At 45.9% G+C, this 27,489-nt stretch overlaps 1 protein-coding gene across 12 annotated transcripts in view; it reads right to left on the reverse strand.

The window, feature by feature from the left end:
* The window catches only part of ATP2B2 (ATPase plasma membrane Ca2+ transporting 2), a 513,240-nt gene that overhangs the window by 430,465 nt on the left and 55,286 nt on the right, over nt 1–27,489 (reverse strand). For all 12 annotated transcript variants that reach the window (XM_077277278.1, XM_077277286.1, XM_077277282.1 and 9 more), the window contains exon 2: nt 17,958–18,076. The gene's annotated coding sequence lies outside the window, so the exon portion shown is untranslated. The remainder of the gene's footprint in view (nt 1–17,957; nt 18,077–27,489) is intronic.

Below are 27,489 nucleotides of genomic sequence, written 5' to 3' on the forward strand. Positions count from 1 at the left end.
GAGGAGGAGGAGCACAGAATAATGTAGAAGGCAGGGGACAGGTCTAGGAGGAGGAGCACAGAGTAATGTAGAAGGCAGAGGACAGGTCTAGGAGGAGGAGCATAGAATAATGTGGAAGGCAGAGGACAGGTCTAGGAGAAGGAGCATAGAATAACGTAGAAGGCAGAGGATAGGTCTAGGACGAGGAGTACAGAGTAATGTAGAAAGCAGAGGACAGGTCTAGGAGGAGGAGCACAGAGTAATGTAGAAGGCAGAGGACAGGTAAAAGGAGGAGCACAGAGTTATATAGAAGGCAGAGGACAGGTCCAAGAGGAGGACAGAGTACTTTAGAAGGCAAAGGACAAGTCTAGACGGAAGAGTACAGAGTAATATAGAAGGCAGAGGACGGTAAAGGAGGAGGAGGACAGAGTAATTTAGAAGGCAGAGGACAGGTCCAGGAGGAGTAGGAGGACAGAGTAATGTAGAATACAGACGACAGGTCAAGAGGAGGGAACAGAGTATTGTAAAAGACAGAGGACAGTTCTAGGAAGAAGAGCACAGACTATTGTAAAAGGCAGAGGACAGGTCTAGGTGGGGGAACACAAGGTAGTGTAGATGGTAGAGGACTGGTCTAGGAGAAAGAGGACAGTAATGTAGAAAGCAGATGACAAGTCTAGGAGGAGGCGCACAGAGTAATGTAGAAGGCAGAGGACAAGTCTAGGAGAAGGAGCACAGAGTAGTGTAGAAGATAGCGGACAGGTAAAAGGAGGAACACAGAGTAATATAGAAGGCAGAGGACAGGTCAAGGAGGAGGAGCACAGAGTCATGTAGAAGGCAGAGGACAGGTAAAAGAATGAGCACAGAGTAATGTAGAAGGCAGAGGACAGTTCCAGGAGGAGGAGCTCCGAGCAATATAGAAGGCAGAGGACAGGTCCAGGAGGAGGAGCACAGAGTAATATAGAAGGCAGGGGACAAGTTCAGGAGTAAGAACACAGAGTAATGTAGAATGCAGAGGACAGGTCTAGGAGGAGGAGCACAGAGTCACATAGAAGGCAGAGGACAGGTAAAAGGAGAAGCACAGAGTAATGTAGAGGACAGGTCCAGGAGAAGGAGCACAGAGTAATATAGAAGGCAGAGGACAGGTCCAGGAGGAGGAGCACAGAGTCATGTATGTCATGGTTCCCAACGGCAAGGGAACGTAAGAAACATATAAGTAACGAACGAGCTCTCGGGTGATGGAAACTCGAGTTGACCGTGAGCTAAATCTACCACACAACTAACAGTAGCCAGGGAGCATACCTACGGCTTCCTATATGCCACGCGCCAGCCGGAGGACTAACTACGCCTGGTAGAGGAAGAAACAGACCTGGCTTACCTCTAGGGAAATACCCCAAAAGATGATAGCAGCCCCCCACATGTAATAACGGTGAATTAAGAGGAAAAGACATACACAGTATGAAAGTAGATTTAGCAAAGAGAGGTCCACTTACTAGATAGCAGAAGGATACAAAAGAGGACTTCACGGTCAACTGAAAACCCTTTCAAAAACCATCCTGAAATTACTTTAAGACTCCTGTGTCAACTCATGACACAGGAGTGGCAATTTCAGCCCGCAAGAGCTTCCAGCTACAGAGAATAACAAAACTGCAAACTGGACAAAAGGTACAAAACAAAAGGACAAAGTCCACTTAGCTGATCAGCAGACTAGTAGCAGGAACATGCAACCGAAGGCTCTGGTTACAATGATGACCGGCAAGGAAAAGACTGGAGAGCAAGGCTAAATAGGAAACTCCCAAACACTGATGGAAGCAGGTGAACAGAAGCAGCAAAGTGCAAACAAGTCACCAGTACCACCAGCAACCACCAGGGGAGCCCAAAAAGCGGATACACAACAGTACCCTCCCCTTAAGGAGGGGGCACCGAACCCTCACAAGAACCGCCAGGGCGATCTGGATGAGCCCTATGAAAGGCACGAACCAAATCCGAGGCATGAACATCAGAGGCAGTTACCCAAGAATTATCTTCCTGACCATAGCCTTTCCATTTAACCAGATATTGAAGTCTCCGTCTGGAAATACGGGAGTCCAAGATCTTCTCTACGACGTACTCCAATTCACCCTCCACCAGCACAGGAGCAGGAGGTTCAGTAGAAGGAACCACCGGTACCTCATATCTCCGCAACAACGACCGATGGAACACATTATGGATAGCGAAAGATGCCGGGAGGTCCAAACGAAAGGAAACAGGGTTAAGAATCTCCAAAATCCTATAAGGACCGATGAACCGAGGCTTAAATTTGGGAGAAGAAACCCTCATAGGGACAAAACGGGAAGACAACCACACCAAGTCCCCAACGCGAAGGTGGGGACCAACACGACGACGACGGTTAGCAAACTGCTGAGTCCTCTCCTGGGACAATTCCAAATTATCCACCACTTGTCCCCAAATCCGATGCAACCGATCCACCACCGCCTCCACTCCAGGACAATCCGAAGATTCAACCTGACCAGATGAAAAACGCGGATGAAACCCTGAATTGCAAAAGAAAGGAGAAACCAAAGTGGCAGAACTAGCCCGATTATTAACAGCAAACTCCGCCAACGGCAGAAAGGCAACCCAATCATCCTGATCCGCAGACACAAAACACCTCAAATAAGTCTCCAAAGTTTGATTAGTTCGCTCCGTCTGGCCATTGGTCTGAGGGTGGAATGCAGACGAAAAGGACAAATCAATGCCCAACCTGGCACAGACTGCCCGCCAAAATCTAGACACGAACTGGGTACCCCTGTCAGAAACGATGTTTTCCGGAATACCATGCAAGCGAACCACATTTTGAAAAAACAGAGGGACCAACTCAGATGAGGAAGGCAACTTAGGCAATGGCACCAAATGAACCATTTTAGAAAAACGGTCACACACCACCCAGATGACAGACATCTTCTGAGAAACAGGGAGATCCGAGATAAAGTCCATAGAGATGTGCGTCCAAGGCCTCTTCGGAATAGGCAAGGGCAACAACAACCCACTAGCCCTAGAACAACAAGGCTTGGCCCGAGCACACACATCGCAAGACTGCACAAAAACACGCACATCTCGAGACAGGGAAGGCCACCAGAAGGATCTAGCCACCAAATCTCTGGTGCCAAAAATTCCCGGATGACCTGCCAGAGTAGAAGAATGAACTTCCGAGATGACTCTAGTGGTCCACTCGTCAGGAACAAACAGTCTACCAGACGGACAACGATCAGGTCTATCCGCCTGAAATTCTTGCAAAGCACGTCGCAAATCTGGACAGACAGCAGACAAAACCACTCCATCCTTAAGGACACCAGCAGGTTCAGAATTCCCAGGAGAGTCAGGCTCAAAACTCCTAGAAAGAGCATCTGCTTTCACATTCCTAGAACCCGGTAAGTACGAGACCACAAAATTAAACCGGGAAAAGAACAACGACCAACGTGCCTGTCTAGGATTCAGGCGCCTGGCAGACTCCAAATAAATTAAATTCTTGTGATCAGTCAAAACTACCACCTGATGTCTGGCACCCTCAAGCCAATGACGCCACTCCTCAAATGCCCACTTCATGGCCAAAAGCTCCCGATTACCAACATCATAGTTTCGCTCGGCGGCCGAAAATTTTCGCGAAAAGAACGCACAAGGTCTCATCACTGAGCAGTCGGAACTTTTCTGCGACAAAACCGCCCCCGCTCCGATCTCGGAAGCATCGACCTCAACCTGAAAGGGAAGAGAAACATCAGGCTGGCGCAACACAGGGGCAGACAAAAAGCGGCGCTTAAGCTCCCGAAAGGCCTCCACAGCAGCAGGGGACCAATTGGCAACATCAGCACCCTTTTTAGTCAAATCCGTCAGAGGTTTAGCAACGCCAGAAAAACCAGCTATAAATCGACGATAAAAATTAGCAAAGCCCAAGAATTTCTGGAGACTCTTCAGAGAAGTAGGCTGCGTCCAGTCGTAAATAGCCCGAACCTTGACAGGGTCCATCTCAATAGAAGAAGGGGAAAAAAGATACCCCAAAAATGAAATTTTTTGAACCCCAAAAACACACTTTGAACCCTTTACACACAAAGAATTCTCCCGCAAAACCTGAAAAACCCTCCTGACCTGCTGAACATGAGACTCCCAGTCATCAGAAAAAATCAAAATATCATCCAAGTACACAATCATAAATGTATCCAAATATTCACGGAAAATATCATGCATTAAGGACTGAAAGACAGAAGGTGCATTAGAAAGGCCGAAAGGCATTACCAAATACTCAAAATGGCCCTCAGGCGTATTAAATGCGGTCTTCCACTCATCCCCCTTCTTAATTCGCACCAAATTATACGCCCCACGAAGATCAATCTTAGAGAACCACTTAGCCCCCCTTATGCGAGCAAACAAATCAGTCAGCAAAGGCAACGGATACTGATATTTGACTGTAATTTTATTCAGGAGACGATAATCAATACAAGGCCTCAGAGAGCCATCCTTTTTAGAGACAAAGAAAAAACCAGCTCCTAAAGGAGATGAAGAAGGACGAATGTGTCCCTTTTCCAGGGACTCCTTAATATACTCGCGCATAGCAGCATGTTCAGGTACAGATAGGTTAAACAAACGACCCTTTGGAAATTTACTGCCAGGAATCAGATCTATGGCGCAATCACAATCCCTGTGAGGAGGGAGTGAACCAATCTTAGGCTCTTCAAAAATATCACGATAATCAGACAAAAATGCCGGAATCTCAGATGGAATAGATGACGAAATGGACACCATAGGAGTGTCCCCATGAGCCCCCCGACATCCCCAGCTTAACACAGACATAGCCTTCCAGTCAAGGACTGGGTTATGAGACTGTAACCATGGTAATCCAAGCACCAAAACATCATGTAAATTGTACAACACAAGGAAGCGAATCACCTCCTGATGGTCTGGAGTCATACGCATAGTCACTTGCGTCCAGAACTGTGGTTTATTACAAGCCAAAGGTGTAGAATCAATACCCTTCAGAGGTATAGGGACTTCCAGAGGCTCTAAATCAAACCCACAGCGCCTGGCAAAGGACCAGTCCATAAGACTCAGAGCGGCGCCAGAGTCCACATATGCATCCACGGTAATAACTGATAATGAACAAATCAAGGTTACAGACAAAATAAATTTGGACTGTAAAGTGCCAATTGAAATAGACTTGTCAACCTTCCTAGTACGCTTAGAGCATGCTGATATAACATGAGCAGAATCACCACAATAGAAGCATAACCCATTTTTACGCCTATAATTCTGCCGCTCGCTTCTGGACATAACTCTGTCACATTGCATTTTCTCTGGCGTCTCTTCAGAAGATACCGCCAAATGGTGCACGGGTTTGCGCTCCCGCAAACGCCGATCAATCTGAATTGCCATTGTCATGGACTCATTCAGACCTATAGGCGCAGGGAACCCGACCATAACATCTTTAAAGGCATCAGAAAGGCCCTCTCTGAAATTTGCCGCTAAGGCGCACTCATTCCACTGAGTAAGCACAGACCACCTACGAAATTTTTGGCAGTATATCTCCGCTTCATCTTGCCCTTGAGATAGGGCTATCAAAGCTTTTTCAGCTTGAATCTCCAAATTAGGTTCCTCATAAAGCAACCCTAAAGCCAGGAAAAACGCATCCACATTGAGCAACGCAGGATCCCCTGGTGCCAATGAAAATGCCCAATTTTGAGGGTCACCTCGCAGCAAAGAGATTACAATCTTAACCTGCTGGACAGGATCTCCTGAGGAGTGAGGTCTGAGAGAAAGGAATAATTTACAATTATATTTGAAATTCAAAAACCGAGATCTATCTCCGGAAAACACCTCTGGTGTAGGAATTTTAGGTTCAGAAATAGGAGTATGCATAACAAAATCTTGTAAATTTTGAACCTTCGTAGCAAGATTATTTAAACCTGCAGCCAAACTCTGAGGATCTATCTTTAAACAGGTGAGCTCAGAGCCATTCAAGGATTAGAAGGAGAGAAAGGCAAAGGCTGTAATTAGAGCTGAAATACAACTGATCCAACTATGGAGCAAACATAGGAAAAAAAAAAAAAAAAAAATCTACAGACTTCTTTTTTCTCTCCTTTCTTCTGCCAATAAGTTTAACACAGGCCGGTCATACTGTCATGGTTCCCAATGGCAAGGGAACGTAAGAAACATATAAGTAACGAACGAGCTCTCGGGTGATGGAAACTCGAGTTGACCGTGAGCTAAATCTACCACACAACTAACAGTAGCCAGGGAGCATACCTACGGCTTCCTATATGCCACGCGCCAGCCGGAGGACTAACTACGCCTGGTAGAGGAAGAAACAGACCTGGCTTACCTCTAGGGAAATACCCCAAAAGATGATAGCAGCCCCCCACATGTAATAACGGTGAATTAAGAGGAAAAGACATACACAGTATGAAAGTAGATTTAGCAAAGAGAGGTCCACTTACTAGATAGCAGAAGGATACAAAAGAGGACTTCACGGTCAACTGAAAACCCTTTCAAAAACCATCCTGAAATTACTTTAAGACTCCTGTGTCAACTCATGACACAGGAGTGGCAATTTCAGCCCGCAAGAGCTTCCAGCTACAGAGAATAACAAAACTGCAAACTGGACAAAAGGTACAAAACAAAAGGTGTCATGATCTCCATGGCCAGAGAACTAGCATAAGCCTCTATAGGAACAAGCTCTTGGAAGATGTAACTGTACTGACCATGAACTAAACCTACCGCATCATCTAGAAGTAGCCAGGTAGCATGTCCTACTTTTTATCCCTATATGCCCAGCGCCGGCCGGAGAACTAAATAATGCTAGCAGAGGGAAATATAAGACCTGACTCACCTCTAGAGAAATGCCCAAAAGGAGACAGAAGCCCCCCACATATATTGGCGGTGATATGAGATGAAACAACAAACGCAGCAGGAAAATAGTTTTAGCAAATTTGAGGTCCGCTTTCTAGATAGCAGAAGACAGAAAGCATACTTTCATGGTCAGTAGAAAACCCTAACAAAACACATCCAGAAATTACTTTAGGACTCTGGCATTAACTCATAATACCAGAGTGGCAATTCCTGATCAACAAGAGCTTTCCAGACACAGTAACGAAACTGCAGCTGTGAACTGGAACCAAAATACAAAAACAAAACATGGACGAATGTCCAACTTATCTAGTAGATGTCTGGGAGCAGGAACAAGCACAGAGAGGCTTCTGATAACATTGTTGACCGGCAAGCATCTAACAGAGAAGCCAGGTTATATAGCGACACCCAGATCTAATCAGAACAGGTGAACAGGGAAGATGATGTCACAAGTTCAATTCCACCAGTAGCCACCGGGGGAGCCCAGAATCCAAATTCACAACAGTACCCCCCCCTCAAGGAGGGGGCACCGAACCCTCACCAGAACCACCAGGGCGATCAGGATGGGCCCTATGAAAGGCACGAACCAGATCAGAGGCATGAACATCAGATGCAGTGACCCAAGAATTATCCTCCTGGCCGTATCCCTTCCACTTGACCAGATACTGGAGTCTCCGTCTGGAAACACGGGAGTCTAGGATTTTTTCCACAACGTACTCCAACTCACCCTCAACCAACACCGGAGCAGGAGGCTCAACGGAAGGCACAACCGGTGCCTCATACCTGCGCAATAACGACCGATGAAAAACGTTATGAATAGAAAAGGATGCAGGGAGGTCCAAACGGAAGGAAACAGGGTTAAGAATCTCCAATATTTTATACGGACCGATGAACCGAGGCTTAAACTTAGGAGATGAGACCCTCATAGGGACAAAACGAGAAGACAACCACACCAAATCTCCAACACAAAGCCGAGGACCAACACGACGGTGACGGTTGGCAAAAAGCTGAGTCTTCTCCTGGGACAACTTTAAATTGTCCATCACCTGCCCCCAGATATGATGCAATCTCTCCACCACCGCATCCACTCCAGGACAATCCGAGGATTCCATCTGACCGGAGGAAAATCGAGGATGGAACCCCGAATTACAGAAAAACGGGGAAACCAAGGTGGCAGAGCTGGCCCGATTATTGAGGGCGAACTCCGCCAATGGCAAAAAAGCAACCCAATCATCCTGGTCAGCAGACACAAAACACCTCAGATATGTCTCCAGGGTCTGATTAGTCCGCTCGGTCTGGCCATTAGTCTGAGGGTGAAAAGCAGACGAAAAAGACAAATCTATGCCCATCCTAGCACAAAATGCCCGCCAAAATCTAGACACAAATTGGGTTCCTCTGTCAGAAACGATATTCTCAGGAATACCATGCAAACGAACAACATTTTGAAAAAACAGGGGCACCAACTCGGAAGAAGAAGGCAATTTGGGCAGGGGAACCAAATGAACCATCTTAGAAAAACGGTCACACACCACCCAGATGACAGACATCTTCTGAGAAACAGGCAGATCTGAAATAAAATCCATCGAGATGTGTGTCCAAGGCCTCTTAGGAATAGGCAAGGGCAACAATAATCCACTAGCCCGAGAACAACAAGGCTTGGCCCGAGCACAAACGTCACAAGACTGCACAAAGCCTCGCACATCTCGTGACAGGGAAGGCCACCAGAAGGATCTTGCCACCAAATCCCTGGTACCAAAAATTCCAGGATGACCTGCCAACGCAGAAGAATGCACCTCAGAGATGACTTTACTGGTCCAATCATCAGGAACAAACAGCCTATCAGGCGGACAACGATCCGGTCTATCCGCCTGAAACTCCTGCAAGGCCCGCCGCAGGTCTGGAGAAACAGCTGACAAGATAACTCCCTCCTTAAGAATACCTGTGGGGTCAGAGTTGCCAGGTGAATCAGGCTCAAAACTCCTAGAAAGGGCATCCGCCTTAACATTCTTAGAACCTGGTAGGTACGATACCACAAAATTAAACCGAGAAAAAAATAATGACCAGCGCGCCTGTCTAGGATTCAGGCGCCTGGCGGTCTCAAGATAAATCAAATTTTTGTGGTCAGTCAATACCACCACCTGATGTCTGGCCCCCTCAAGCCAATGGCGCCACTCCTCAAACGCCCACTTCATGGCCAAAAGCTCCCGATTCCCAACATCATAATTCCGCTCAGCGGGCGAAAATTTACGGGAAAAGAAGGCACAAGGCCTCATCACGGCGCAGTCAGAACTTTTCTGCGACAACACTGCCCCAGCTCCGATCTCAGAAGCGTCGACCTCAACCTGAAAAGGAAGAGTCACATCAGGCTGACGCAACACAGGGGCAGAAGAAAAACGGCGCTTAAGCTCCTGAAAGGCCTCCACAGCATCAGGGGACCAATTAGCAACATCAGCACCCTGTCTAGTCAAATCGGTCAATGGCTTAACGACATCCGAAAAACCAGAAATAAATCGACGATAAAAGTTGGCAAAGCCCAAAAATTTCTGAAGACTTTTAAGAGAAGAGGGTTGCGTCCAATCACAAATAGCTTGAACCTTGACAGGATCCATCTCAATGGAAGAGGGAGAAAAAATATATCCCAAAAAGGAAATTCTCTGAACCCCAAAAACGCACTTAGAACCCTTGACACACAGAGAATTAGACCGCAAAACCTGAAAAACCCTCTTAACTTGCCGGACATGAGAGTCCCAGTCATCCGAAAAAATCAGAATATCATCCAGATACACTATCATAAATTTATCCAAAAAATCGCGGAAAATATCATGCATAAAGGACTGGAAGACTGAAGGGGCATTAGAAAGACCAAAAGGCATCACCAAATACTCAAAGTGGCCCTCGGGCGTATTAAATGCGGTTTTCCACTCATCCCCCTGCCTGATCCGCACCAAATTATACGCCCCACGGAGATCAATCTTAGAGAACCACTTGGCCCCCTTTATGCGAGCAAACAAATCAGTCAGCAACGGCAATGGGTATTGATATTTAACCGTGATTTTATTCAAAAGCCGATAATCAATACATGGTCTCAAAGAGCCGTCTTTTTTTGACACAAAGAAAAAACCGGCTCCTAAGGGAGATGACGATGGACGAATATGTCCCTTTTCCAAGGACTCCTTTATATATTCTCGCATAGCAGTATGTTCAGGCACAGACAGATTAAATAAACGACCCTTTGGGTATTTACTACCCGGAATTAAATCTATAGCACAATCGCACTCACGGTGCGGAGGTAGTGAACCCAGCTTGGGTTCTTCAAAGACGTCACGATAATCAGACAGGAACTCAGGGATTTCAGAGGGAATAGATGATGAAATGGACACCAAAGGTACGTCCCCATGAGTCCCCTTACATCCCCAGCTCAACACAGACATAGCTCTCCAGTCAAGGACTGGGTTGTGAGACTGCAGCCATGGCAATCCCAGCACCAAATCCTCATGTAGATTATACAGCACCAGAAAGCGAATAGTCTCCTGGTGATCCGGATTAATACGCATAGTTACTTGTGTCCAGTATTGTGGTTTATTATTAGCCAATGGGGTGGAGTCAATCCCCTTCAGAGGAATAAGAGTCTCCAAAGGCTCTAAATCATACCCACAACGATTGGCAAAGGACCAATCCATAAGACTCAAAGCGGCGCCAGAGTCGATATAGGCGTCAGTAGTAATAGATGACAAAGAGCAAATCAGGGTCACAGACAAAATAAATTTAGACTGTAAAGTGCCAATGGAAACGGATTTATCAAGCTTTTTAGTACGCTTAGAGCACGCTGATATAACATGAGTAGAATCCCCACAATAGAAACACAACCCATTTTTCCGTCTAAAATTCTGCCGCTCGCTTCTGGACAGAATTCTATCACACTGCATGCTTTCTGGCGTCTTCTCAGTGGACACCGCCAGATGGTGCACAGGTTTGCGCTCCCGCAGACGCCTATCGATCTGAATGGCCATTGTCATGGACTCATTCAGACCCGCAGGCACAGGGAACCCCACCATAACATCCTTAATGGCATCAGAGAGACCCTCTCTGAAAGTAGCCGCCAAGGCACACTCATTCCACTGAGTAAGCACAGACCATTTACGGAATCTTTGGCAGTAAATTTCAGCTTCATCTTGCCCCTGCGATAGGGACATCAAAGTTTTTTCTGCCTGAAGTTCCAAATGAGGTTCCTCATACAGCAAGCCCAAGGCCAAAAAAAACGCATCCACATTGCGCAACGCAGGATCCCCTGGTGCCAATGCAAAAGCCCAGTCTTGAGGGTCGCCGCGGAGCAAGGAAATCACAATCCCAACCTGCTGTGCAGAGTCTCCAGCAGAACGAGATTTCAGGGACAAAAATAGCTTACAATTATTTCTAAAATTCTGAAAGCTAGATCTATTCCCTGAGAAGAATTCCGGCAAAGGAATTCTCGGCTCAGATACCGGAGCATGAATAATAAAATCTTGCAAATTTTGTACTTTCGTGGTGAGATTATTCAAACCTGCAGTTACACTCTGAAGATCCATTATTAACAGGTGAACACAAAGCCATTCAAAGATTATAAGGAGAGAGAAAAAAAAGAAAGACTGCAGCATAGACAGACTGGCAAGTGATCCAATCAAGAGCACAGAGGAAAAAAAAAAAAAAAAAAAAAAAACTCTCAGCAGACTTCTTATTTCTCTCCTTTCTCAGCCAAGGATTTTAACCCTTTAGTGGGCCGGTCAAACTGTCATGATCTCCATGGCCAGAGAACTAGCATAAGCCTCTATAGGAACAAGCTCTTGGAAGATGTAACTGTACTGACCATGAACTAAACCTACCGCATCATCTAGAAGTAGCCAGGTAGCATGTCCTACTTTTTATCCCTATATGCCCAGCGCCGGCCGGAGAACTAAATAATGCTAGCAGAGGGAAATATAAGACCTGACTCACCTCTAGAGAAATGCCCAAAAGGAGACAGAAGCCCCCCACATATATTGGCGGTGATATGAGATGAAACAACAAACGCAGCAGGAAAATAGTTTTAGCAAATTTGAGGTCCGCTTTCTAGATAGCAGAAGACAGAAAGCATACTTTCATGGTCAGTAGAAAACCCTAACAAAACACATCCAGAAATTACTTTAGGACTCTGGCATTAACTCATAATACCAGAGTGGCAATTCCTGATCAACAAGAGCTTTCCAGACACAGTAACGAAACTGCAGCTGTGAACTGGAACCAAAATACAAAAACAAAACATGGACGAATGTCCAACTTATCTAGTAGATGTCTGGGAGCAGGAACAAGCACAGAGAGGCTTCTGATAACATTGTTGACCGGCAAGCATCTAACAGAGAAGCCAGGTTATATAGCGACACCCAGATCTAATCAGAACAGGTGAACAGGGAAGATGATGTCACAAGTTCAATTCCACCAGTAGCCACCGGGGGAGCCCAGAATCCAAATTCACAACAAAAAGGACAAAGTCCACTTAGCTGATCAGCAGACTAGTAGCAGGAACATGCAACCGAAGGCTCTGGTTACAATGATGACCGGCAAGGAAAAGACTGGAGAGCAAGGCTAAATAGGAAACTCCCAAACACTGATGGAAGCAGGTGAACAGAAGCAGCAAAGTGCAAACAAGTCACCAGTACCACCAGCAACCACCAGGGGAGCCCAAAAAGCGGATACACAACACATGTAGAAGGAAGAAGACAGGTAAAAGGAGGAGCACAGAGTAATGTAGAAGGTAGAGGACAGGTCTAAGAGGAACACAGAGTAATATAGAAGGCAGAGGACAAGTCTAGGAGGAGGAGCACAGAGTAGTGTAGAAGGCAGAGGACAGGTAAAAGTAGGAACACAGAGTAATATAGAAGGCAGAGGACAGGTCTAGGAGGAGGAGCACAGAGTCACGAAGAAGGCAGAGGACAGGTAAAAGGAGGAGCACAGAGTAATGTAGAAGGTGGAGGACAGGTCCAGGAGGAGGAGCACAGAGTAATATAGAAGGCAGAGTACAGGTCCAGGAGGAGGAGCACAGAGTCATGTAGAAGGAAGAAGACAGGTAAAAGGAGGAGCACAGAGTAATGTAGAAGGTAGAGGACAGGTAAAAGGACGAACACAGAGTAATATAGAAGGCAGAGGACAGGTCTAGGAGGAGGAACACAGAGTAATGCAGAAGGCAGAGGACAGGTCTAGGAGGAGGAGCATAGAATAATGTAGAAGGCAGAGGACAGGTCTAGGAGGAGGAGCATAGAATAATGTAGAAGGCAGAGGACAGGTCTAGGAGGAGGAGCATAGAATATTGTAGAAGACAGAGGACAGGTCTAGGAGGAAAAGCACAGAGTAATGTAGAATGCAGAGGACAGGTCTAGGAGGAGGAGCACAGAGTAATGTAGAAGGCAGAGGACAGGTAAAAGGAGGAGCACAGAGTCATATAGAAGGCAGAGGACAGGTCCAGGAGGAGGACAGAGTAATTTAGAAGGCAAAGGATAAGTCTAGACGGAAGAGTACAGAGTAATATAGAAGGAGGAAGACAGGTAAAGGAGGAGGACAGAGTAATTTAGAAGGAAGAGGACAGGTCCAGGAGGAGTAGGAGGACAGAGTAATGTAGAATACAGACGACAGGTCAAGAGGAGGGAACAGAGTATTGTAGAAGACAGAGGACAGTTCTAGGAAGAAGAGCACAGACTATTGTAAAAGGCAGAGGACAGGTCTAGGTGGGGGAACACAAGGTAGTGTAGATGGTAGAGGACTGGTCTAGGAGAAAGCAGATGACATGTCTAGGAGGAGGAGAACAGAGTAATGTAGAAGGCAGAGGACAAGTCTAGGAGGAGGAGCACAGAGTAGTGTAGAAGGCAGAGGACAGGTAAAAGGAGGAACACAGAGTAATATAGAAGGCAGAGGACAGGTCTAGGAGGAGGAGCACAGAGTCATGTAGAAGGCAGAGGACAGGTCCAGGAGGAGAAATACAGAGTAATATAGATGGCAGAGGACAGGTAAATGGAGGAGCACAGAGTAATGTAGAATGCAGAGGACAGGGCTAGGAGGATGAGCACAGAGTCATGTAGAATGCAGAGGACAGGTAAAAGGAGGAGCACAGAGTCATGTAGAAGGCAGAGGACAGGTCCAGGAGGAGAAATACAGAGTAATATAGATGGCAGAGGACAGGTAAATGGAGGAGCACAGAGTAATGTAGAATGCAGAGGACAGGGCTAGGAGGATGAGCACAGAGTCATGTAGAATGCAGAGGACAGGTAAAAGGAGGAGCACAGAGTAATGTAGAAGGTAGAGGACAGGTCCAGGAGGAGGAGCACGGAGAAATATAGAAAGCAGAGGACAGGTCCAGGAGGAGGAGCACAGAGTAATATAGAAGGCAGAGGACAGGTCCAGGAGGAGGAGCACAAAGTAATGTAGAAGGCATAGGACAGGTCCAGGAGGAGGAGCACAGAGTCATGTAGAAGGAAGAAGACAGGTAAAAGGAGGAGCACAGAGTAATGTAGAAGGTAGAGGACAGGTCTAGGAGGAAGAGCAGAGTCACAAAGAAGGCAGAGGACAGGTAAAAGGAGGAGCACAGAGTCATATAGAAGGCAGAGGAGAGGTAAAGGAGGAACACAGAGTAATGTAGAAGGCATAGGACAGGTCCAGGAGGAGGAGCACAGAGTAATGTAGAAGGTAGAGGACAGTTCTAGGAAGAGGAGAACAGAGTAATGTAGAATGCAGAGGACAAGACCAGGAGGAGGAGCACAGAGTAATATAGAAGGCAGAGGACAGGTCCAGGAGGAGGAGCACAGAGTAATATAGAAGGGAGAGGACAAGTCCAGGAGGAAGAGCACAGAGAAATATAGAAGGTAGCGGACAGGTCCAGGAGGAGGAGTACAGAGTAATATAGAAGGCATATGACAGGTTCAGGAGGAGGAGCACAGAGTAATATAGAAGGCAGAGGACAGGTCCAGGAGGAGAAGCACAGAGTAATATAGAAGGCAGAGGAGGACAAGTCCAGGAGGAGGAGCACAGAGTAATGCAGAAGGCAGAGGACAGGTCCAGGAGGTGGAGCACAGAGTAATGTAGAAGGCAGAGGATAGGTCCAGGAGGAGGAGCACAGAGTAATGTAGAAGGCAGAGGACAGTTCTAGGAGGAGGAGCACAGAGTAATATAGAAGGCAGAGGACAGGTCCAGGAGGAGGAGCACAGTGTAATGTAGAAGGCAGAGCACAGGTCCAGGAGGAGGAGCACAGAGTAATATAGAATGCAGAGGACAGGTCTAGGACGAGGAGTACAGAGTAATGTAGAAGGCAGAGGACAGTTCTAGGAGGAGGAGCACAGAGTAATATAGAATGCAGAGCACAGGTCCAGGAGGAGGAGCACAGAGTAATATAGAATGCAGAGCACAGGTCCAGGAGGAGGAGCACAGAGTAATGTAGAAGGCAGAGGACATTTCTAGGAGGAGGAGCACAGAGTAATATAGAATGCAGAGCACAGGTCCAGGAGGAGGAGCACAGAGTAATGTAGAAGGCAGAGGACATTTCTAGGAGGAGGAGAACAGAGTAATATAGAATGCAGAGCACAGGTCCAGGAGGAGGAGCACAGAGTAATATAGAATGCAGAGGACAGGTCTAGGACGAGGAGTACAGAGTAATATAGAAGGCAGAGGACAGGTCCAGGAGGAGGAGCACAGAGTAATATAGAATGCAGAGCACAGGTCCAGGAGGAGGAGCACAGAGTAATGTAGAATGCAGAGCACAGGTCCAGGAGGAGGAGCACAGAGTAATGTAGAAGGCAGAGGACAGGTCTAGGAGGAGGAGCACAGAGTAATATAGAATGCAGAGCACAGGTCCAGGAGGAGGAGCACAGAGTAATATAGAATGCAGAGCACAGGTCCAGGAGGAGGAGCACAGAGTAATGTAGAATGCAGAGCACAGGTCCAGGAGGAGGAGCACAGAGTAATGTAGAATGCAGAGCACAGGTCCAGGAGGAGGAGCACAGAGTAATGTAGAATGCAGAGGACAGGTCTAGGAGGAGCACAGAGTAATGTAGAAGGCAGAGGACAAGTCCAGGAGGAGGAGCACAGAGTAATATAGAATGCAGAGGACAGGTCTAGGAGGAGGAGCACAGAGTAATATAGAATGCAGAGCACAGGTCCAGGAGGAGGAGCACAGAGTAATGTAGAATGCAGAGCACAGGTCCAGGAGGTGGAGCACAGAGTAATGTAGAAGGCAGAGGACAAGTCCAGGAGGAGGAGCACAGAGTAATATAGAATGCAGAGGACAGGTCTAGGAGGAGGAGCATAGAGTAATGTAGAAGGCAGAGCACAGGTCTAGGAGGAGGAGCACAGAGTAATGTAGAAGGCAGAGCACAGGTCTAGGAGGAGGAGCACAGAGTAATATAGAATGCAGAGGACAGGTCCAGGAGGAGGAGCACAGAGTAATGTAGAAGGCAGAGGACAGGTCTAGGAGGAGGAGCACAGAGTGATATAGAATGCAGAGGATAGGTCTAGGAGGAGGAGTACAGAGTAATATAGAATGCAGAGGACAGGTCTAGGAGGAGGAGCACAGAGTAATGTAGAAGGCAGAGCACAGGTCCAGGAGGAGGAGCACAGAGTAATGTAGAAGGCAGAGGACAGGTCTAGGAGGAGGAGCACAGAGTAATGTAGAAGGCAGAGGACAAGTCCAGGAGGAGGAGCACAGAGTAATATAGAATGCAGAGGACAGGTCTAGGAGGAGGAGCATAGAGTAATGTAGAAGGCAGAGCACAGGTCTAGGAGGAGGAGCACAGAGTAATGTAGAAGGCAGAGGACAGGTCTAGGAGGAGGAGCACAGAGTAATGTAGAAGGCAGAGGACAAGTCCAGGAGGAGGAGCACAGAGTAATATAGAATGCAGAGGACAGGTCTAGGAGGAGGAGCATAGAGTAATGTAGAAGGCAGAGCACAGGTCCAGGAGGAGGAGCACAGAGTAATGTAGAAGGCAGAGGACAAGTCCAGGAGGAGGAGCACAGAGTAATATAGAATGCAGAGGACAGGTCTAGGAGGAGGAGCATAGAGTAATGTAGAAGGCAGAGCACAGGTCTAGGAGGAGGAGCACAGAGTAATGTAGAAGTCAGAGCACAGGTCTAGGAGGAGGAGCACAGAGTAATGTAGAAGGCAGAGCACAGGTCCAGGAGGAGGAGCACAGAGTAATGTAGAAGGCAGAGGACAGGTCCAGGAGGAGGAGTACAGAGTAATGTCAGTATATATGTTTTTTTAATACATAATAGCAGTCTGCTGCCTCAAACTTCCAGATAAACATCCAGGAATCGGAATAGATTGCCTGGTTGTAGTAAAGTAATTTGTGTTTTCTTCTGAGGCCGCATCATTGTTCCAAATACAGCAGAGCCAGAGTTCCCCAGAAATGCCAGTAAACACTTCACTCATCTCCTCCTACTATTTGTGTTTTTCTTTCTATTTCTGTATTACTTATTCTTAGTCTGCTTTTGACTTTAGTGCACTGCTACACTCCATCAGTCTCCTACGTACCGCCTTAGATGAATCCAGATTCCTGTGTCTCTGCTTGACTCACCTGTCATCACAAGACCCCTCTGAAATTATTAGACCCCTTTATCCTCTAGCTTTAGACTTCTCTCACCTTTAGATTCTCGGGTAGTCTGGAGATCCTTATTTCTGGACTCCTGTGTTCCCTTCAGACTCCTTCATACTCATCTGTCCTTTTCCAGATCCTGCTGAACCCTAGTGACATGATCTTCACTCTTCACATTGATCTCCTGATAGATGAGCTGTGATCTCAGCTCCTCACACTGGGCTGCCGATACATGTCCTATGATCTTGGCTCCTCACACTGAGCTCTTGATACACGTCCTATGATCTCTGCTCCTCACACTGAGCTCTTGATATATGTTTTATGAACTCAGCTCCTCGCACTGAGCTCCAGATACATGTCCTGAGATCTTGGCTCCTCACACTGAGCTCCTGGTACATGTCCTGCTCCCTATAGTGAATCAGGACACTAGAACCATTAAGCGTCTTGCTTTCTACTTCATGGATAACTCAGCACAGACAGGAGCTCTGCAGATTTTGTCCTTTGCACATGGAGGTTACTCACCGGCAATACTCCAGCTCTGCAACTGGTTTCATCCCAGCTCTGTTGCACCATTACATTTTGAACCCTCCATCTTGGGCTTTGGTGTCATGCGGTCTTTAGTCTTCAGTGTTGTGTACTTCCTGTGAACAACAGAAAGGCATCACCTTTTAATCACCCCTGGAAGCTCTCAGACCCTCTTCCCACCACGCTGTTTCTTCTGTGTCCAGTCTCCTAATGAGCATAGACTTCATGGTTTTTCAGGATTTCAGTGATATAGAGGAGTTCATGCAAGGTAAAATACAATCACTCTGTCTCAACTGAAGAGCCCTGGCAGCGTTCGCTGTCTACTCGTCTGAGATACGGCGTCACAATTGTCTCTCTTCTCCTTATTAGAGCCAACACTGGGAAACCTCTCACTTAATGGGATTGTCATTGTAAAAAACACATAGGAAACACAAACTGCCATATACACACACACCAAATAGGATACACCAAGACTGCTGTATACACATCACAGGAGATACCAAGACTACTGTATATACATCACATAGGAAACACTAAGTGCTAAATGCCTCACATATACATACACATATATATATATATATAGAGAGAGAGAGAGATTGCTGTATATAAATCACAAAAGACACTGAGACTGTTGTATATACATCACATAAAAGACACTGAGACTGTTGTATACATCAGAAAGGAGACACAGACTGTTGTATGCATCACATAGGAGACACAGATACTGTTGTATATACATCACACAGGAAACACTAAGTGCTAAATGCCTCACATATACATACACATATATATATATATAGAGAGAGAGAGATTGCTGTATGTACATCACAAAAGACACTGAGACTGTTGTATATACATCACATAAAAGACATTGAGACTGTTGTATACATCACAAAGGAGACACAGACTGTTGTATGCATCACATAGGAGACACAGACTGCTGTCTACATCACATAGGAGACACAGACTGCTGTCTACATCACATAGGAGACACAGACTGCTGTCTACATCACATAGGAGACACAGACTGCTGTCTACATCACATAGGAGACTCATATACTGTTGTATATACATCACATAGGTGACTCATATACTGTTGTATATACATCACATAAGTGGGAAAGCAGGGTTCATTTTGTCTTCTCGGTCTCCATTTTATGCTGTAAATGAATCACGCAGAACTTTTACACAGAAACCTTCCCCCCTACACATTCCAAGTCCCTGACATTCTGGATTGAACCTGACACAGACACAAATCTCTGAGTCCCACAAAACAGTTTCTTGCTTGTTGGCATAACACCCTAACAGGGGTTTATATAAACCCCACCTGCATTTATTTAAAGCAGAATCTTATGCTGGACACTACGTCTATTGATTCTCCGAGCTTGTTAATCACAACACTTTTAATCCGGCCTTGGACATCAACTCTGCGCCCACACATATTAGATAGACTGCTGAATATATACACACATATATCACATAGGAGACACTGAGACTGCTGTAGACATTGCATAGGATATACCAAGAGTGCTGTATATATTGCATACAATACACCGTGGTTAGTGTCTGGACTTTCACGGGAGCAGACAACTGATGTAAAGCTCCCACTACACTGAGATAAATAAGCAATAAATGGCTGACCTCAGTGATTATGGGGAAGAAAAGAAACAAGGAAAGATGTTCAAGAATGTGACACAACCTGCCTCAATTACACTGAAGTCATATCTCCAGAGAAACACGCGAGATCAACACCATGGTGGTTCCACTACTGGGACATCGCCGCCATTTTTGCTGCCAGCACCACCGGCTCCATTGTCTGGTGAGTTGAGCAGACCCTTATTTCAGTATAATGCCTAGACTCCCTTCCCCATGGAGAAACACCAGTGGCGGGATTCACCAGACTACAACCCCTGGCAAAAATGATGGAATCACCGGCCTTGGAGGATGTTCATTCAGTTATTTATTTTTTATTTTTTAAAAAGCAGATCACAGACATGGCACAAAACTAAAGTCATTTCAAATGGCAACTTTCTAGCTTTAATAAACACTAAAAGAAATCAAGAACAGAAAATGTGGTAGTCAGTATTTGTTACTTTTTTAGAACAAGCATAGGGAAAAAATTATGGACTCAATTATGTGGGAAAAAATTATGGAATCCTGAAAAACAAACAAACAAACCCTCTAACACATCACTAGTATTTTGTTGCCCCACCTCTGGATTTTCAAACAGCTTGCAGTCTCTGAGGCATGGACTTATTGAGGGTCACACAGGACTCTTCACCAATCTGGCTCCAACTTTCTCTGATTGCTGTGGCCAGATCAGCTTTGCAGGTTGGAGCCTTGTCATGGACCATTTTCTCCAACTTCCGCCAAAGATTTTCAGTTGGATTGAGATCCGGACTATTTGCAGGCCATGACATTGACCTTATGTGTCTTTTTTCAAGAAATGTTTTCACAGTTTTTGCTCTAGGGCAGGGTGCATTATCATCTTGAAAAACGATTTCATCATCCACAAACATCCTTTGAATTGATGGGATAAGAAAAGTGTCCAAAATATCAACATAAACTTGTGCATTTATTGAATATGTATTGACAGCCATCTCCCCAGTGCCTTTACCTGACATGCAGCCCCATATCATCAATGACTGTAGAAAGTTGCATGTTCTCTTCAGGCAGTCATCTTTATAAATCTCATTGGAACGGCACCAAACAAAAGTTCCAGCATCATCACCTTGCCCAGTGCAGATCCGCGATTCATCACTGAATATGACTTTCATCCAGTCATCCACAGTCCACGATTGCTTTTCCTTAGCCCATTGTAACCTTGTTTTTTTCTGTTTAGGTGTTAATGATGGCTTTCGTTTAGCTTTTCTGTATGTAAATCCCATTTCCTTTCGGCGGTTTCTTACAGTTCGGTCACAGATGTTGACTCCAGTTTCGACCCCTTCGTTCCTCATTTGTTTTGTTGTGCATTTCCTGTTTTGGAGACATAGTGCTTTAAGTTTCCAGTCTTGACACTTTGAGGTCTTCCTTGGTCTACCAGTATGTTTGCCTTTAACAACCTTCCCATGTTGTTTGTATTTGGTCCAGATTTTAGACACAGCTGACAGGACAACCAACATCTTTTGCTACATCTTTTAAGAGTTTGTTAATCATCTCCTTTTTTCAATTGCCATCTCTCGTGTTGGAGCCATGATTCAGGTCAGTCCACTTGGTGCAACAGCTCTCCAAGGTGTGATCACTCCTTTTTAGGTGCAGAATAAGGAGCAGATCTAATTTGATGCAGGTGTTAGTTTTGGGAATTGAAATTTACAGGGTGATTCCATATTTTTTTCCCACATAATTGAGTGAGTCCATAATTTTTCCCCTCTGCTTGTTCTAAAAAAGCAACCATTACTGACTACAACATTTTTTGTTCTTGATTTCTTTTATTGTTTATTAAAGCCAGAAAGTTGTCATTTTAAATGACTGTAGTTTAGTGTCATGTCTGTGATCTGCTTTTTTTAAAATAAAAAATGAACAACTGAATGAATATCCTCCAAGGCTGGTGATTATATAATTTTTGCCAGGAGTAGTACAAATCATGTACAATCGAAGACAGTGCGGAATGCAAAATCCACGCTGCTTTCTGGCAGACCTAACACATCACCTGGCTCTTTCCGCGATGCACAAGAAGCCCACGAGAGTAAATTACTGCTGTCTCGTGTAATGGAGCTTGTAGGCCACGTGCACACATGGAGTCAGGGCTGTGGAGTCGGTAAGCCAAACCTGCAACTCCGACTCCTCAATTCCCATGACACCGACTCCATCATACATGGCTCATGTTTAAAGTTTTAAGTGATAAATTTACAGTGGTAAAATGGTAACATCAGGCTTTTAATCTTTATTATGATACAATAATCAAGCCATTTAGATAGAACATAAAATATATTTATTGGAGTACAACTTTAGAACAAAAAAACTTTGCATATTTACAATATATTATACACTCTACAGTAAATGGGAAAAAAACAGTTTTCAACAAAAACGTACTGAATAGCATTTGTGCAGTCTATGAATTTGTTCTGAGAAATAGTATCGCCTCCATTAGATCCTCCTTCATAGATGACCTCACATCTGACCTAATTATTATAAGGCTGGAGAACGACCTCTCTACAGTAACTTGGGTTTGTGGCAAAGCAGTAACCACATGGGCGACATCTCTAACAATTTCAGGGTATAAAGGAATTGCCTTGTGCACAGTCAGTATTGACAGACAATTGAACTCTTTTACTTCTTTGAGAGGTAGTGAAAAATTTTGGTGAAATATGGTCAATCTGTTTTCTATGGGAGTGGAATCTTTTTCCCTGCAGCAATGCTTTGCCTGTTTCATGTCGTCCAAATACTTGTCGAAATCAATCTCCTTATCTGATGAGAATGAAGGAACGGCAGCAGCCGCACTGGCAGGGCCCGAGTCCTCTTGCTCTTGGCCGTCCTGTAGCCCACTCATCCTAACTGCTACCTCAATCAGAGCTTCTGTTCCTTTAGTAAGCTGTTGGTCATCCAGCAATATACGATGACTCTGGTCCACATAAACAGCTGCCAGAAGAATTTTATTTTCTAATAGCAGTGTGTCTCTCCGTTTCATTGAAGCAGCAATGCCATCTCTTTGGGACAGGCAAAACAACAAGTTCTTCCACTCCTTTAGAAAAATGCCAGGAGTTAAATCCTCAGCTTGCAACTTTTTAGTCACTGTAAATGGGTGATGAAGCAATTTCTTCAATTCAGCCACCTGTGTCCATTGAACTTCATGTAGTGTTACCCGAGGTTTGGCCATATCTACAAGGAAGGGTTTCAGCTCCAGCAATCGCTCAATCATTAAATAGGTGCTGCCCCACCGAGTGGCTTGATCCACAATTGCCCCTTTACCAGCACGTCTTTCCAAGATGGAATCAATTTTAGGGGTTCTGGCAGCAATAGCCAATTTCCTCACTTTGCTAATCAGAGTTCCAGCATGTCCCTCTTGCAGACTATCTCTTATTTCCAGCTGCAGCATGTGCACAACACAGCGCATGTGATTGTCACGATATGGTAGGAAATATCATATAAGTTGAGTTTCTCTTGTCAGCCCAGGATGTGGGCTAAGAAACCCCCCTTCTCTTTTACTTCAGAGTTGAGCTTGCCTTGCCAATGTATGTGAGAGGGGAGTTTTATTGAAGAAAGGTATTTACGACCGGCATTTCCTGCCGCGTAAGCTCTTGTCCAGCTATCACTGGACTAGAACCTTCTAGAATCATGAAAGTCCTTTGTTCTGTTTTCGTAAGATATTAGGCAAATCATTTAAGTTAAGACCACGAAAACATATATTTGTAATCTCCATCGAAGGAGCTACCCATCACTCTAAACATGAGCTTTTAACTCCATCAGGTGAAGAAGTAGGGATTTCTCTGTAAATATACATCCCAAATAGGACATATTTGATCCCACTGCTGCCACCAATTGTCACGATTCCCACCGTGACTGTCTCCAATTGTCACGATCCCTTAGCCGTGGCCCGCAGTTTGTCACGAAAATCCACAAGGATTCCTGACCACTGCCACCATTAGGTCACGGACAGATTATGCGCCAGGAGATCGATGAGATGTTACAGCTGGGGGTGATTCGACGGTCAAAGAGCGCGTGGGCCTCACCTGTAGTTCTCGTGCCAAAGAAGGACCGGACCACCCGGTTCTGCGTGGACTACAGGGGGCTCAACGCCATTACAGCCTCTGACGTGCACCCAATGCCGCGCATCAAGGAGCTGCTTGAGAAGTTAGCTGGCGCAAAATACCTGACAATAATGGATCTGAGTCGCGGATACTGGCAGATTCCCCTGAGCCCCGAGGCGCAGGAGAAGTCCGCCTTTATCACACCCTTTGGACTGTACGAGTCCACGGTCATGCCCTTCGGCATGAAGAATGCCCCTGCCACTTTCCAGCGGATGGTCAATCTCCTGCTTCAGGGACTGGAGAAGTACACTGTGGCGTACTTAGATGACATTGCCATCTTCAGTCCTTCCTGGGATGAACACCTGCAGCATCTCGAGGAGGTGCTCGGGCGAATTCACCGAGCAGGACTGACTATCAAGCCGGGAAAGTGCCAGATGGGCATGAGGGAGGTCCTCTACCTGGGTCACCGGGTAGGCGGAGGCACCCTGAAACCGGAGCCTGACAAAGTGGGCGTGATCGTGAACTGGCCCACTCCTGGGACCAAGAAACAGGTGATGTCCTTCCTGGGCACTGCAGGGTACTATAGGCGCTTTGTGCAGCACTACAGTAGCCTGGCAAAACCTTTGACGGACCTCACCAGGAAGAAGCTACCCCACATCGTCAACTGGACAGATGGCTGTGAGGGGGACTTCCAGGCGTTGAAAACAGCACTGTGCAACGCCCCTGTGTTGAAAGCAGTCGACAGCAGTCGACCGTTCTTGGTACAGACCGACGCCAGCGAGTTTGGCCTTGGTGCTGTGCTCAGCCAGGTTGACTCGGAGGACCAAGAGCACCCCGTGTTGTACCTGAGCCGGAAACTTTTGCCGAGGGAAGTGGCCTACTCCACCATTGAGAAGGAGTGCCTGGCCATAGTCTGGGCCCTGCAGCGCTTGCAGCCCTACTTGTACGGTCGCACCTTCACTGTGGTGACCGACCACGACCCTCTGCGCTGGCTAAGCACCATGTGTGGAACCAATGGCAGGTTGCTACGCTGGAGCCTTGCCCTTCAGCAATTTGACTTCACCATTAAACACAAAGCGGGCAAAGAGCATGGGAATGCAGATGGACTCTCCCGCCAGGGTGAACCCACGGAGGTGCGCATGGAGGCATACCGAGAGGTTCTGCCGCCGTAGCGCACGCCAAAAGGGGGAGGTGTCACGATATGGTAGGAAATATCATATAAGTTGAGTTTCTCTTGTCAGCCCAGGATGTGGGCTAAGAAACCCCCCTTCTCTTTTACTTCAGAGTTGAGCTTGCCTTGCCAATGTATGTGAGAGGGGAGTTTTATTGAAGAAAGGTATTTACGACCGGCATTTCCTGCCGCGTAAGCTCTTGTCCAGCTATCACTGGACTAGAACCTTCTAGAATCATGAAAGTCCTTTGTTCTGTTTTTGTAAGATATTAGGCAAATCGTTTAAGTTAAGACCACGAAAACATATATTTGTAATCTCCATCGAAGGAGCTACCCATCACTCTAAACATGAGCTTTTAACTCCATCAGGTGAAGAAGTAGGGATTTCTCTGTAAATATACATCCCAAATAGGACATATTTGCTCTCACTAGAATGCCAGCGATAATACGAGATGAATGCTGGGTATAGTATGTCACGATTCACACCGCGACTGTCAAGATCCCTTAGCCGCTGCCCACAATATGTCACGGATCGGGGTAACTTTAGACCAGCAGACGGCTATCACATGTGCAGAGGGGCTTATCCTAGTTATCCCTCCACTGCCACAATGTGATGAAAAGAACACACACAAGGTTATTGACCTCTTAGTTTACAGCAGGGGCTTATTTTAGGTATCCGACTGCTCTTCAATATACCATGAACTGCAGGGATTTGTGTATATCCCGCTTACAGTTCCACTTAACACTTGCAGCTCTCTGGCGCCCCCCTTACTCTCAGGTCAGATTAGGTACTGCACCTAGGGTAATTGGTCGCCAGAAAGGCTGCCTGCTATGTACTGGCTATTGGGCGCGCTGCAGCGACGCGATAACTACTCCCACTCAGGCAGGAACAATAATTATCAAGCCGCAGTCACTACAGTGAAACCCAAAGGCCTGCACAGTACACGGTATCACTGCCACCAGCCTCGATTAAACGGGTCCGAAGCAAACCCCAAAACAGTAGCGTACTTTCCCTTCAAGAGACAGGGTACGTTTTTAGAGCATGGAGAAATAACTGGCATGAAATAATATACCCATAAAGTTTATGCAGTGTTTATCAAAATATTTTACAAAGATGTTACAAGTGAGACAATTGCAAATATGTACAAGGTAATTATGAAAATAAAGGGATTAAAGGAAGAAAAGATAACTCACATGTTCTTAGTTCATATCAGTTCAGGCAAACACCATGCTAGGGGGGAGGGGCTCCCAAAAATCCCAATGCATGAGGTACAGCTCTTCAGGTCAGACCCCCATGTTCTTCCAGCAACAGACTCACTGCTGGAGTCCGGCCAAAACAGTTATAGTTTAACCTGGTGACATCACCAAAAAGGCTGGCTATCCCAGTCCCTCCTCTCTCTGCATTCTGACTAAGTATAAGCTAAATCTTTCTAAGACTTGTAATTCCGCTGCTGAACATATCATCATCGCACCATACCCCTCATTCATCTCGTATTATCGCTGGCATTCTAGTGAGATCAAATATGTCCTATTTGGGATGTATATTTACAGAGAAATCCCTACTTCTTCCCCTGATGGAGTTAAAAGCTCATGTTTAGAGTGATGGGTAGCTCCTTCGATGGAGATTACAAATATATGTTTTCGTGGTCTTAACTTAAACGATTTGCCTAATATCTTCCAAAAACAGAACAAAAGACTTTCATGATTCTAGAAGCTTCTAGTCCAGTGATACCTGGACACGAGCTTACACGGCAGGAAATGCCGGTCGTAAATGCCTTTCTTCAATAAAACTCCCCTCTCACATACATTGGCAAGGCAGCTCTTGGCTGAGTGAAAGGGAAGGGGGGTTTTTAACCCACAGCTTGCTAGCAACAGAACTAAACTTATATGATATTTCGTACCATATCGTGACATGGTACAATTATGACATGTTCTGGAGCGAAGTTACGGGCATCAGATATATTTCATGCCCTGTTAGTAAAAAGGAAGAGGTAGGAGGGATTGGAAAAGCCAGCCCTTTCTGTGAGGTCACAGGCTGTAGGTTATAAAGTTGCTGGCAGGCTTCCAGGGGGTGGTTGTGAGTTTTTCCTGGACAGACCTGAGCAGCACGTCCAATGAGCTAGGAAGTATGGTTGCCTGCAATGCAATGATCTGAGAAATGTGAGTGTTATCTTTTCTTCATTTAATCCTTTTATTTTCATAATTACCTTGTACATATTTGCAATTGTCTCACTTGTAACATCTTTGTAAAATATTTTTATAAAGCACTGCCTACTCCTTGTGGGGTATATTATTTCATGCCAGTTCTTCCTCCCTGCTCTAAAAACGTACCCTAAGTCTCTTGAAGGGGAATTACGCTACTGTTTTGGGTTAGCTTCGGACCCGTTTAATCGGAGCTGGTGGCAGCTTACCGTGTGCAGGGTTTTGGGGGTCACTGTAGCGACTGCGGCTTGATAATTATTGTTCCTGCCTGAGTGGGAGCAGTTATCGCGTCGCTGCAGCACGCCCAATAGCCAGTACATAGCAGGCAGCCTTTCTGGCGGCTAATTACCCTAGGTGCAGTACCTAATCTGACCTGAGAGTAAGGGGGGCGCCAGAGAGCTGCAAGGGTTGAGTGAAACTGTAAGCGGGATACACAAATCCCTGCAGTTCATGGTATATTGAAGAGCAG

The sequence above is a fragment of the Ranitomeya variabilis genome, chromosome 8, assembly GCF_051348905.1.
Source record: "Ranitomeya variabilis isolate aRanVar5 chromosome 8, aRanVar5.hap1, whole genome shotgun sequence".
NCBI classification, from domain to species: Eukaryota; Metazoa; Chordata; class Amphibia; order Anura; family Dendrobatidae; genus Ranitomeya; species Ranitomeya variabilis.